Genomic DNA, 12,055 nt, shown 5'->3' with positions numbered 1-12,055 from the left:
CCGCTCCAAAATTTCACCTGCTTCTTATGGTCCGGTGCATCTTATAGTCTTCAAAATATGGTATTTTTGAACAATTACATGATTGGGGATCTATGACCCTCATTTTGGAGCCGAGAAGACCACACAGGCGTGAAGTAGAATTACATGATCCCTCTCCATTACAGGGAATGAAGAGTAAATCTACATATTCTCTGCCATTCTCTATAATATCTGGATATTTAAATGTAAAATATTAGATGATCGGCTTACCTTCAATCAGATCAGTTTTTAGCTCTAACTGACTAATATTAGGGTCAGGCAAGTTCACGGTTTGCCCCTCTTCGGAGTCACCTTCGGATGTTTCCTGATGGTTATAATATGTACAATTAGTATAACATTTCACAAATACTAAATTATCATATACAATAGATAGGAAGGACTAAACATTGGATTTACTGGTAATTTCAGTATTGGACGGACTATACACAGCCACTCCCTCCAGTAAATCAACAATAATATATAAGGTACTTGTATATACAACTGATCTCTGTTATCAGAATTGCAGCATTTACAAGAAGGAAGATTGTGATGATCGAGCAAAACAGAGGCAGAAATACAAACTCCCACCGCTGAGTACAGACTGCCATCACAGATGATGGAGTCGCAGGGACAGGCGGTCATGAAATATCCTGTGCCTGCCTGGAGGGGACAAGGACATGTGATATAGAAGATGATGGCTCCTTACCAGGTGCTCCAGTGAGCGGGCCGGACTCTCCAGTATATTCAGGACATTTTGGGCCAGTTGTTTAAAAAAGGCCAATTTTCCACTTTGGGCTTTTTCTTCAGCCTATAAAGATGGAAATAAATACAAAAGGAAAATCATGAGAGAAAGTGCAGAATGGAGGAGGCCATTTATGTCACCATTTTACTCCTGTCTATCTGCAGCTACAATTACTACACATTTGGTACATTTTATATATTATATTGGTGTCGATCTAAAGAACAATTTTCTGTAAATAAACTTGTATTCCATTATTATTATTTGATTTGTATTATTATTATTATTATTATTATTTTTTATACAGCATAAAAACACTTGTATAATTAGTGGTGGTGAATTATGATGTCATAATAGCAGTGATGTCGTGATGGAATCTTGTGATGGAATCTTAACGGGGCATCTCACCGTGAAAGGAAGTTTCCTAGCAATAGTTAAGGTGGCAAAACCATAGTTTGTGCATCAGTACCAGATGCTTGAATGTAAGAAAGAACTGTGGGTACTTTACATTTCTAATCAGTGAGGCTAGTTCTATGGTCTGAGATAAATTATTAATATTTGTTATACACAATAAAAATCATAATTACATATTTATAAGAAATCCGGATTAAGGTGCTAAATGAAGTGTCTTTACTAAGGGACAAGGACTGGACTAGGAATGAAATCTAGCCCTGACATTTGAATCATACAGGCTCATGCTGCACTTTTACACCCTCTTCCCAAAATGGGGATCTCTATTACAAATATGACCCTGCCTGACACTGAAGAAAGTCTAAATTTTATTACTACCAATAATACCACTATACAGTAAGGGAGACCAACTAGACATAATAATAATAATTTGTGCAGATTGTCTGCTATTTACCTGTTGTACTAATGTCCTGATGTTCTGCTGTAAATGCTGAAGATATTCTGAGGTAATACGACCTTGGTAGTATTTGGTCAAGCAGTCCCGTACAAGCTCCATAACCAGCCGGTAAGTGAAGCTGAGGACGCCATCGGGTAGTGGTAGCACACAGTTAGGGGTATAGGTGGTAAGAATCCCCTGGAGTAGTGCCAACTCCTGAAGTCTGTCTGGAGAAATTCCAGACATTTCAATGAAATGCGCAATCAGTATATCACTAGATAAGTAGCTAAACACTGACAACAATGACACCGGGGTATCAAAGTGACACTGAAGTGTAAACGCTTGTATAAGTAGTGGTTGTGAATTATGATGTCATAATAGCAGTGATGTCATGATGGAATCTTGTGATGGAATCTTACAGGTGCATCTCACCTTATAAGGAAGTTGCCTAGCAACAGCTAAGATGCCATCTACATAGACTGAGCATCAGCATCAGATGCTTGAATGTAAGAAAGAGCTATGGGTACTTCACTTTTACTTTGATAGGCAGGTGAGTATAAGGATTTTTTAATTTTATTCTTATTTTTACACTAGGACACAGCGGGAGCAGACTACTACTCTCATCATTGTCCCTTGGTTGTGCTGATCACAGCGCCAGCAGGTTACAATGATGAGGGCAGCATTCAGCACCCGGTGATTGGGAACAGCGGTAACTGTACTGCTGATTCCCAGGTGGCGGAATGTGCGCTCCTGATGCGGCACACGGTTGCCACACAGGTGCACATGGACACGTATATCTCCCGTACCGGTTTTTCCGATACTGGAAATATCAGGACATGTGAAACCGGCCTAACTCTGGACTCTGTAAACAGAAAAAACTGATGGCACTTCTAATACGAGAAATAGGTGTGAACAGGTGCTTACTAGGAGAAGCTACCTCCATATACAATTAACAAATAAAGTAGCAAACTGCAATGCTAAGTATGTAAGCATGAAATATGGAATATAAATAGCATTACTGCTATAGAAAATAGAAATAAATGAGAAATCTTAGCGCATAAATTGGCCAATTCATGTGTACCTGTCCCTTAGAGAGGTATTCACATTGGTAGGGTCCTGGCACTGAGAAACGCCTTACCGCGGCTGCCAGATACACATGAATTGGCCAATTTATGTGCTAAGATTTCTCATTTATTTCTATTTTCTACAGCAGTAATGCTATTCATATTCCATATTTCATGTTTACATACTTAGCCTTGCAGTGTGCTACTTTATTTGTTAATTACTCTGGACTCTGTGTGGCCTCTGTTCAGCGGTGTTCTTTTTATCAGAGGCTCGCAAAACTGTGGCCGACGGCACTTTTATTCACGCCTAATAAAAAGACGGACACCGTGGGATCACAGGCCAGACGGTGCCTCCATCTGCCTCATTACAGGGAATCTTCCGCCGGAGGCTCCATCTGGATCACGTATTTCAGAGATTTACATGGAAACCCCGGTGTAAGCGCTGAGCGTAGAGCACAGGATAAATGTGGGCAGAGCCATATTGCGAACTCTGGGAGGCTGAATGAACAAACCAACAGCAGGTGAAGAATTGGTTTTATTTATTTATTTACACCGTTCCTCGTGCGGTTTAAGTGATTAGATGACTTTATTCTTCGGGTCGGTGCGATTACAGTGATACCAGATTCATATCGGGTTTTTACATTTGGCAGCTGTCACACACTAAACTTTTTTTTTTGCAAAGACTAGTTTTTGCATCGCCATATTTTCAGAGCTATAATTTTTCCATATTTCGGTCGACAGAGTTATGTGATAGCTTGTATTTTGCGGGACAAGTTGATGTTTTTATTGGTACCATTTTCGGGCATGTGACATTTTTTGATCGCTTTCTATTCTGATTTTTGGGAGGCAGAATAAACAAAAACCAACAATTCAGCAATTGTTTTTTTAGTTTTTTTTATGCAGCTCTGCGTGTGGTAAAATTAATAAGGCAGCTTTATTCCTCGGGTCAGTACATTTACAGCCATACTGCATTTATATCTTTTTTTAAGTTTTGGCGCTTTTACACAATAAAAACTATTTCATAGAAAAAATCGCTTTATTCTAAGAGCTATAACTTTTTTATTTTTTGGCTGATGGAGCTGTATGGTGGCTTGCTTTTTGCGGGACAAGATGATGTTTTCAGTGGTATAATTTTTATTTATATTCGTCTCTTTGATCGCGTTTTATTCCACTTTTTGTTCGTTGGTATGATGATAAAGCACCGTTTTTTGATTCTTTTTTTTTTACTGTGTTCACTAAAGGGGTTAACTAGTGGGACAGTTTTATAGATCAGGTCGTTCCGGATGCGGCGATACTAAATATGTGTACTCTTATTGTTTTTCTTCATAATAATATTTTATTTTTTTATTATTTTTTTATTTTTAAAAAAATATTTTTACAACTTTTTTTTCACTTTTTTTACTTTGTCCCACTATGGGACTTTCACTTTCAGCAGGCTGATCGCAGTTCTAAGGTATAGCAGTGCAGGATCACTGCTATACCTTGTAAACTGTCAGTGCTGCAGACACAAGCTAGTTTGATCATGCACTGCGCATGGTCAAACTAACTTGCTGGTGCCTGGTGACACAGGTGTCGTCATGATGACATCGTGTCACCATGGCAACGATCGGGACCCCGTGAGGACAGCGCAGGGTCTCCGATCCAAGAGCAGAGGTGCTTCTGTCCCTCCACTCACTTGCTAAATGCTGCGATCGCAGCATTTAGGGGGTTAAAGTGCCGGGTGTCAGCTGTCAAAATCAGCTGACAACCGGTGGCGATTGATCCCGCACAGCCTGTGTCGTAATAATACGTACCTGGTCCATAAGGCCCAGGGCACAGGGACGTATTATTATGCACAATGTCAGAAAGGGGTTAAAGCTTCTGACGCGCCCCTGGGCCTGCTGTGTCGTGCGGAGTCGCGCGCACGGGGGCTTACCCGGAGCCGGATCAGATGGGGGTAGTAGTCTCGTGGCGGTGACCCGGTCCGTGCCCAGGGAGTCAAACTGAGCGGCAGTATTTAGCAGTAGATGTTATATTGCTCGACTACGCCACCCGTTGAATGCAGTCATGAGACCGCCGCTGCAGGGCAGACCGCTGAGGCCGGTGGTACGGTTGTGCAGCGGGGATGGTATAACCCCCAACGGGAGGGGTATGGCCTCAGGGCAGCGGATGTGGATGATGAAACACTCAGAGACGGTGCGGTGTAGTTCAGGGTCTTTACTGGTGGCAAAGGTAGACCCTCCCGGAGTACTGGCTAGCGATCGGGGCCTGGTCAGTCCGTGAGCAGATGGAATCTTCCCTGGCCAGGCGGAGTTGTAGGCCTCCCCAACTAATCGTACTCTTCTGGCTACCTTGCTAGAGGCTGGTAAAAGTAGCCCACGTCCCTGAGTGTACCGTGTGGTGCTCACCCGTATGGCCGGTGACTCATAGAATCATAGAATCATAGAATGGTAGAGTTGGAAGGGACCTCCTGGGTCATCTGGTCCAACCCCCTGCTCAAAGCAGGATTCACTAAATCATCTCAGACAGATGTCTGTCCAGCCTCTGTTTGAAGACGTCCATTGAAGGGGAACTCACCACCTCTCGTGGCAGCCTGTTCCACTCATTAATCACCCTAACTGTCAAAAAGTTTTTTCTAATATCTAATCTGTGTCTCCTCCCATTTAGTTTCATCCCATTGCTTCTAGTCTTTCCTTGTGCAAATGAGAATAAAGATGATCCTTCTACAATGTGACAGCCCTTGACATATTTGTAGACAGCTATTAAGTCTCCTCTCAGTCTTCTTTTTTGCAAGCTAAACATTCCCAAATCCTGCAACCGTTCCTCATAGGACATGGTTTGCAGACCAGTCACCATTCTGGTCGCTCTTCTCTGAACTTGCTCCAGTTTGTCTATGTCTTTTTTAAAATGTGGTGCCCAAAACTGTACACAGTATTCCAGATGAGGTCTGACCAAAGAGGAGTAAAGACCGATAATGACTTCACGTGATCTAGACTGTATGCATCTGTTAATACATCCCAGAATTGTATTTGCCTTTTTTGCTGCTGCATCACACTGTTGACTCATGTTCAGTCTATGATCTATTAGTATACCTAAGTCTTTTTCACATGTACTGTTGCTTAGCTCTATTCCTCCCATTCTGTATATGCTTTTTTCATTTTTATTGCCCAGATGTAGTACTTTGCATTTTTCCCTGTTAAAAACCATTCTATTGGTTGCTGCCCACTGCTCCAGTTTATTTAGGTCTTTTTGAATCCTCTCTCTCTCTTCTCTAGTATTAGCTATCCCTCCTAGCTTTGTGTCATCAGCAAATTTAATCAGTTTACCCTCAATTCCTTCATCTAAATCATTGATAAAGATGTTGAACAATACAGGTCCCAGGACGGAGCCCTGTGGTACCCCACTTGAGACATTCATCCAGCTGGATGTGAAGCCATTTACAACCACCCTTTGAGTCCGATCACTAAGCCAGTTATGAATCCACCTAACAGTTGCCTGGTCCATTGCATACTTGGTCATTTTTTCAATAAGGATGGTGTGAGATACTTTGTCAAATGCTTTGCTTAAGTCAAGATATACTATATCTACAGCATTTCCCTGATCCACCCGGGGCCTTCTGGTAGCTTCTGCTCCACGACGGCGGTGCTGGTCCCTTGCGTGTGACCGTGCCTTCGGGTTTCTTGGCCAGAGGACCTGAAATCCCCTGCCGGGCGGTTTCTGCTGCTGGGTAAGGATTAGTCCCCACAGCCTCGGACTCCGGGTCCGGTAAGAACTCTTCAATCAGGGCGAGCTCTACAGCTTCCAGCCCCTGATCTCTTTTAGCACAGCTCCCACAGAGCTCCTGATCTTTCTTGCTCCTAAAGCTGCTCCACTACAGACCAGACTGTGTCTCTGTCTGTGTTCTCTCACTCTCTTCTAACCCTGCCTCAGCCCCAGCTTTATATAGGGGAAGTTCTTCCCCTCCCAGGACTGGGCAGGAGGTGTGGCATGCATAGGATGTCTGACCAGGAAACCTCCCACCTGCTCACAGACGTAATATTGCTATTACTGTGGAAACCAGACCCCTGGGGTGCCACATTCCCCCCTAGTAAAATTTAGTACTCCGGGACTAAACATATTTTTGTAAAACATAACAAGTAAAAACAGAAACAGTACAATAAAGAAGAACACATTAGGATGGTCACGGCATGTCCGCAACCGGGTGCAGTCTTTGAAGAAAACAAAGGTGTCCATTTCACCAAGAGACCGGGAGCCGTAACCAGGTAGGGGTCTGTCCTGCCCCGAGTCCTTAACAGTCTTTGTCCTTTCCTGGGTTACGCTCCAAACATATGTACAAAGGATTCCGGATAATCCCTAAATGACACCTATAAAATAACTAAAAATACACAATTATTTACAGGTAACAGAAAACAGGTAAATACAAATAAACAGTCTAAACACTTAGATCCTCCAACGTACGGGCAACTGGCCTCTAGTGGCTCTAGTGGACCTACGGAGCTGACTGACTGGTCCTGAGCTACGGGGTGTAGGAGCTGTCAAAGGTAAACTGGGCAGCTGTCTACGGGCTCTTTGGCTCACTAGGGGCACGGCAGGCTCACTATAAGCAGAGGGTTGATCCTCCTGGTCTGCTTGTGTGGGGTCTTCTGCCTCCTGGACCGGCTGCTCTTCCAGCTCTACCTGTTTCTCTGTAGGTACTTGAGATGCTGGTTGGAGGAAGGTGAGGACGGGTACCACAACAGCGCCATTGACTTGAGTCCAAGACCGAGGGAAGTCTCCGAGCACAGTACTGACCATATCTTCCCTTTCCTCTGCGGGTCGAGGGTCTTCTTGTTCTTCTTCAGGGCTTCGTAGCTGTTCGGGACACTTCTTCAGGTGATCTCGGGAGACAATGGCTGTGGTTTCTCCTCCGTCCTTACTGATTATGCAGACTTTCGGGTTCTCATGGCTTGAGGGCAGTACGGTGTACGGGTCCTTCTCCCACTGGTCGTCCAACTTGTGGAGGCGTCTCTTCCTCTTCAAGACCTGCTCTCCAGGTACCAGGGGAACAGCGGGAGCATACTGGTTGTAAGTCTTCTCCTGTCTTTCTCTAGCTTGACAGAGACTTCGCTCCACGCTCTCCTGTACTTTCCGGTACTGCTGCTGCCTTTCTGTGTCCCAGTCTGCTTCTGGTGAAGTGTCCTCGGGTGTCAGGACTCCCATCTCCAGATCAACAGGAAGCTTACCAGGTCTTGCTCTCATTAGGTAAGCCGGGGTACAGTTGGTAGAACCTACCAGGATGTGGTTGTATAGGTCCACCAGATCAGGCAGTTTCTCAGGCCACAGACTGCGTTCTTCCAGGGGCAATGTTTTCAGAAGATCTATCACCACCTGGTTCATTTTCTCGCAGAGCCCATTGGTTTGCGGATGATAGGGTGTTGTTCTTATCTTCCGGCAGCCATACAGAGTACAGAACTCCTGGAAGACTTCCGCTTCAAAGGCTGGTCCTTGGTCCGTCAGCACCTGCTCTGGGTATCCGTGTGGACGGCAGAAGTGCTGCTGGAAAGCTCTAGCTGCTGTTTGAGCCGTTAAGTCCTTGACCGGGACCACCACCAGGAACCGGGAGTAATGATCTACGATTGTGAGGGCATAGACATACCCAGATCTGCTTGGAGCCAGTTTCACATGGTCCAGGGCTACCAGTTCCAGTGGCTGTCGGGTGATGATGGGCTGCAAGGGAGTCTTCTGGCTGGCACGGTCCTTCCTTATTAGGTGGCACGGGCCACAGTCTCTGCACCACCTCTCGATGATTCCTCTCATGCCTACCCAGTGGAACCGCACACGCAGCAGGAACTCCAGCTTCTTCCATCCGAAGTGCCCAGCTCCGTTGTGGTATGCCTCCAGCACCATAGCCGCGTCTCTTCTTGGCACCACTACTTGCCAGATCAGTTCATGCGTCCGGGAATACTGGATAGTCCCATGCCGGTGGAACGCGGGAAGTTCAACTTCTTCCAGTTCCTCTGGATCTTCCCCCACGTCCGGTAGGTTTGGCATTCTGGACAAGGCATCCGCGTTGGTATTGGAGCGTCCTGCCCGGTATTTGATTGTGAACTCAAAGTTGGACAGGCGGACCATCCATCTCTGCTCCAGGGCACCGAGTCTTGCCGTATCCAGGTGTGTCAACGGGTTGTTATCCGTGTACACGGTGAACCGGGAAGAGGCGAGGTAGTGCTTAAAGCGTTCGGTGACTGCCCACACCACTGCCAGGAATTCTAGCTTGAATGAGCTGTAATTCTCAGGGTTTCTTTCGGTGGGTCGCAGTTTTCGGCTGGCGTAAGCAATTACCCGTTCTTTCCCCTGCTGGATGTGGGACAGTACGGCTCCTAGCCCGATGTTACTTGCGTCGGTGTAGAGGATAAAGGGCTGGCTGTAATCAGGGTACGCCAGGATTTCATCCCCCTTGAGGGCCATCTTCAGCTGGCGGAAGGACTCTTCTTCCAACTTCTCCCATCTGAAGGGCGGCTTCTGGTTCTTGGCCTTCCTGGACTGGCCTATCAGGAGGTCCTGCATAGGAGCTGCCTTTTTGGTGAAACCCGGAATGAACCTTCGGTAGTAGCCTACCAACCCGAGGAACTGCCGCACTTCCTTTACGCTGGAGGGGCTTGGCCATTCCTTAATTGTGGTGATCTTATCAGGGTCGGGAGCCACTCCGTCAGCACTCACCACGTGTCCCAGGTACTGCACCTTTGGTTTCAGGAGGTGACACTTGGAGGGTTTCACCTTCAGGCCGTAGTTTGCCAGGGCTTCGAACACTTCTGCCAGGTGTTTCAGGTGGTCCTCGTAGGTCTTGGAGTAGACGATGACATCGTCCAGGTATAACAGGACCGTCTCAAAGTTTCGGTGTCCCAGACAGCATTCCATCAACCGTTGGAAGGTTCCTGGTGCGTTGCAGAGTCCAAACTGCATGCAGGTAAACTCGCTAAGTCCCATCGGGGTGGTGAATGCGGTCTTCTGCCGGTCCGCCTCTGCTACAGGAACCTGACAGGACCCGCTAGTGAGATCCAAAGTAGAGAAGAAGTTAGCAGATCTTAAAGCAGCCAAAGACTCCTCTATCCTTGGTAAGGGGTACGCATCTTTGTGTGTGATACGGTTGATTTTCCGGTAATCTACACACATTCTCATGGTGTTGTCTTTCTTTTTAACCAAAACCAGTGGAGCTGCCCAGGGGCTACAGCTATCCCTAATTACCCCAGCCTCCTTCATGTCTCTAAGCATCCCCTTGGCGTATTGGTAGTGTGCAGGGGGTACGGGTCGGTATCTCTCCTTTATGGGAGGATGGTCTCCCGTGGGGATATGGTGTTCTACCCCCTTTACTCGCCCGAAGTCTAACGGGTGTTTACTAAACACTCTCTCGTACTCTTGAACCACCCGATAGACTCCCTGTTTCTGGTGTGAGGGAGTGGAGTCAGTACCCAAATGTAGTTGCTGACACCAGTCCTCTATTGTTTTCTTAGAGCCGTTACCTTCCTCTGGTTGAGATGGAGGCAAGGGTTCCACGGCCTGTACAGAATTCTGGTTTATGGTGAACAATTTAGCTAGCGTGGCATACCGGGGCAGGTGTACTTCTCTCTTCCCGATGTTTATTATGCGAACGGGCACCCTCCCATGGCGTACATCAACCACCCCCCGTGCTGTCAAAATGGTGGGCCTACTGTCTGAGTAGACGGGTTCTACCATTGCTTGGTAGTCTCTACCTCTTAGACCAATAGCTGCCCGGCACCAAATCATCATTTCACTTTTTGGGGGCATGGCAATAGGGAAAGGGTCACACATTCTCACGCTTCCAATCTCACCACCGGAGAGTTCCACCTGTTGCCGCCGCATCAGTGCCCGGATCTCTTTTTGGAGCACTCGCTGCTGGCCGGAGCTGGCGTTCTTGGCAACCTGCTGTAAAATGAAAATCACCTCTGCAAGACAATTTTCAATCACATTAGTTCCTAGCGTTATCTTTGGGTGACTCTCGCGCTTGTCAATGTCTACAATGATCAGTCCCTGTGCTGCCAGTTCGACTCTACCGATTTTAATGGTCATCTCTTTGAATCCGATCTGTGGCACGGGTTGACCATTGCTGGCGATGATACTCAAGTTGTCGTCAGGGTAGCGGGTTATATCCGAGTCATTCCAGTACTGCTTGAAGAGCACGTACGGGATGGTGGTGACCTGTGACCCGGTGTCAAGTAGGGCACTCATAGGAATGCCATCCAGTACCACAGGCAAGACTGGACGTCCTCCCACATATTTGTCACGCCAGTTCGATGGGCCTGGTGATCTTATTCCTAGGGGTTGGCCCTCTACCCGAGGTTGTGCCAGTTTAAAGGACAGTACCTTGCCATATGTCCGGGTTGATTGCAGCGGCGGCAGATGGGCTGTCCGTCCTCGTTGTATCGGTCGCTGGGTCTTCCTCTGGCCGGTGGGGTCCTCCTTGGTCGACGCCACGGGATGTCCTCCGGTCCGGATGCCAGCTGGATCTTCCCTGGAGCAGCAACCTGTAAAGACTGCACAGTTCGGGTTAGCGCAGCTACGCTTTTAGCTAGCTCTTGGACCTGATGGTGCAGGTCTGGAGCCGGGTCATTGTTCAAAGCCTGCGCATCAGCCCCCACAGGCCCTGCCGACAAGGGCGCCGCCTCCTGGTGGTAAGCGGTAGTAGGGCGCCTGTGGGTCACAACGCCACCCGGTGCCGGTTCTCGGAGCACCCGAATGGCTCTGTCCTTGAACTGTGCAAAGTCCAGATGAGGATCCTGTAAGGCCATTGCCCGCAACTGGGTTCGGTGGGCATTGCAATATAGTCCCTCTATAAATTGTTCGGTCAACAGCCTGTCCTCGTTTCCCACGCCGTCAGGGTCGGTCTGCTTAATGGCTCTCAGGGCCTCTTGTAGGTTTAGTGCATAGTCCCTTATATTCTCATGTGCTCGCTGTTTGCACCCGTAGAATCTAAGCTTAATCTCAGCTGAGGTGCGGGTATCAAAGGTGTCCTTCAGCCGGGTTAATATCCCTGCGACAGTCCTCCTCCCAGGCGGCCAGGACTTTACCTCCCTTTGGGCTGCCCCGGTTAGTTGGGCCACCAGGATGCTCACTTTTTGCTCTTCTGTGAGGGGGTACACCTGGAAGAGGCTATCCAGCTTTTCTCTAAAGTCATTCAGGGTATGTGACTCCCCTGAGTACTGGGGTAGCCAGGCTGCCCCCGGGATATAGGGCATAGTGAAAGGCATGACCGCAGCAGCGGTGGCGCTGGCGGTGGCTGCGGCAGTGAAGCTCTCCTCCGTATCCGACATCTTCCTCCCCCCTAGTGGACCGTGGCCTACCTTGCGATGATCCTCTTCCATAGGCCGCGGCTCCGCAGTGGATCGTCAGGGTCGAGGACCTTCCGTCGCA

This window comes from Phyllobates terribilis, unplaced genomic scaffold (genome assembly GCF_046119375.1).
Source record: "Phyllobates terribilis strain yellow unplaced genomic scaffold, ASM4611937v1 Scaffold_12__6_contigs__length_324123572, whole genome shotgun sequence".
NCBI classification, from domain to species: Eukaryota; Metazoa; Chordata; class Amphibia; order Anura; family Dendrobatidae; genus Phyllobates; species Phyllobates terribilis.
The sequence above is the reverse complement of the archived record's forward strand: the minus strand, read 5'-3'. Positions refer to the sequence as shown.